This window comes from Otolemur garnettii, unplaced genomic scaffold, assembly GCF_000181295.1.
Source record: "Otolemur garnettii isolate 467f Iridium unplaced genomic scaffold, OtoGar3 scaffold00005, whole genome shotgun sequence".
Lineage (NCBI taxonomy): Eukaryota > Metazoa > Chordata > Mammalia > Primates > Galagidae > Otolemur > Otolemur garnettii.
Window position 1 is genome coordinate 2,299,278 of NW_003852400.1, and position 2,019 is coordinate 2,301,296.

Here is a 2,019-nt window from a genome sequence, read left to right on the forward strand (position 1 = left end):
CTCATTGGGGTTAGGTGATATCTCAGGGGGTTTGATTTGCATTTCTCTGATGATCAGGTATGATGAGCACTTTTTCAAATGTTTGTTAGCCATTCATCTGTCTTCATAAGAGAAGGTTCTGTCTGTATCTCTTGTCCAGTGGTAGATGGGATCGTTTACTTTTTTTTTTTTTTTTACAAATAGGATTCTTTATTTGTCATTATTAAAAGCCTGAATTTTAGACAGATTCTTGGACTTGTGGAAGAATCAATATCAATCAGCTCATTCAACTTTAGCACCTGTCTCGTCCCCAGTAGCTTTTCCAGAACTATTACCTTCACTATGAAGCTCCATGAGTTTTCCCAATTCAAACTTGGGTTTCTTCAGCATTTTTACTTTTCTAATGAAGACATTATGGAGAGGATAAATAGATTGGCATGCCTTTTCTATGTCTTCTCCAATGCTGTCTGGAATCAATTTATTGACAACTTTTTTCAAGTCATTCGCTGCACCTCTCTTGTTGTGTTTTTTTAGTAACGCCAACACAGAACAGATGAAGTAATAACCATCGGTAGTCTTAACATCAACATGAGCTTCAATCATAGTCTGCCACTTTTTAACCATAGAACACATTTTGTCACAGGTAAGATTCATGCCATGGAAGTTAGTCAGGCAGTTTTTGCCCTGAACATCTTCCGTAATCAGCTTGAATTTTCTAAATGCAACTTCATCATTCTGCAGACCAGCAAGACTTGCATCAAACACATGACCTTTGAGGCCATGGGCTGCAATTGGTTTCTTGAGTCCTGGTAACTAGTGTTTTTCCAATATTCTATTGACCATAGCAGGGGCCTTCACATCATACCAATCTTTCTTAGAAAATGGATCAACCACTTTCTTACTGGCTCCCTTTTTGCCACCTTTCGTAAGATGCTTGTTCCTGCCAACCACCATGATGGTGCTCAGTGAGCCAAAAAGTATTCTTTTTCTTGTCGACTGAATTGTCTATAGATTCTAGTTATCAACCTTTTGTCAGATTCATACACTGAAAATATCTTTTCCCATTCTGAAGGTTGTCTTTTTGCTTTACTTGTGTCCTAAGCTGTGCAGAATTTTCAGCTTAATTAAGTCCCATTTGTTAATTTTTGTTGTTGTGATGGCCACTGAAGTCTTTGTCATAAAATCTTTCCCTATCCAACATCATCAAGACTTTTTCTCACACTTTCTTCTAAAATTTTTATCATTTCATGTTTTAGATTTAAATCTTTTATCCAACTTGAGTCAATTTTTATAAGTGGTGAAAGGTGTAGGTCTTTTGCATGTGGTTGTCCAGTTCTCCCAGCAATTACTACTGTCTTATAGAAAGGATAACTATTTTTTTTTTAAATGGAGTCTCACTTTGTCACCCTTGGTAGGGTACCCTGGAGTCATAGCTCACAGCAACCTCAAACTCTTGAGCTCAAGCAATCCTCTTGCTTCAGCCTCCTAAGTAGCTGGGACTACAGGTGCCTACCATAACATTGGCTATTTTTAGAGATGGGGGTCTCACATCTTTCTCAGGCTGGTCTTGAACTCCTGAGCTCAGGCAATCCCCTGCCTGGGCCTCCCAGAGTTCTGTGATTATAGGCATGAGCTACCACACCAGCCTAAGGATAACTATCTCAAGAGCCTTGACAGAAAGCCCTTGAGAAGAAAATTTCTGAAGAAAACTTTTCCTTAATTATTATTACAACATTATAGCTGGAGATGTCTACCTTGTTCTCAGATTCAAAACCTTATATCCAAACTCACATTCAAACTCTCAGAAGTCATTTGTTCCTCTCTTTACTTTACTGTTCATGTGTAGCACATCAGCAAGTTCCGCTGACTTTACTGTTAAATCTGTGTGGAACCAGGTCACTGCTTACCTCTTCTGCTGCCCGCCCTTGTTTACATCATCATCAGTTGTCACAGGACTGCTGTCATGGTGCTGGTCTTCCTGCTGCAGTGGGTGTGTTGGTAAATGTTTTACAGCTGCCTCTGGGGAGGGAAGAAGCCTTG

At 39.5% G+C, this 2,019-nt stretch overlaps 1 pseudogene; it reads right to left on the reverse strand.

The window, feature by feature from the left end:
- Positions 1–217: 217 nt before the first annotated feature.
- On the reverse strand, positions 218–933 carry LOC100946780 (annotated as a pseudogene).
- Between the last annotated feature and the right edge of the window lie 1,086 nt (positions 934–2,019).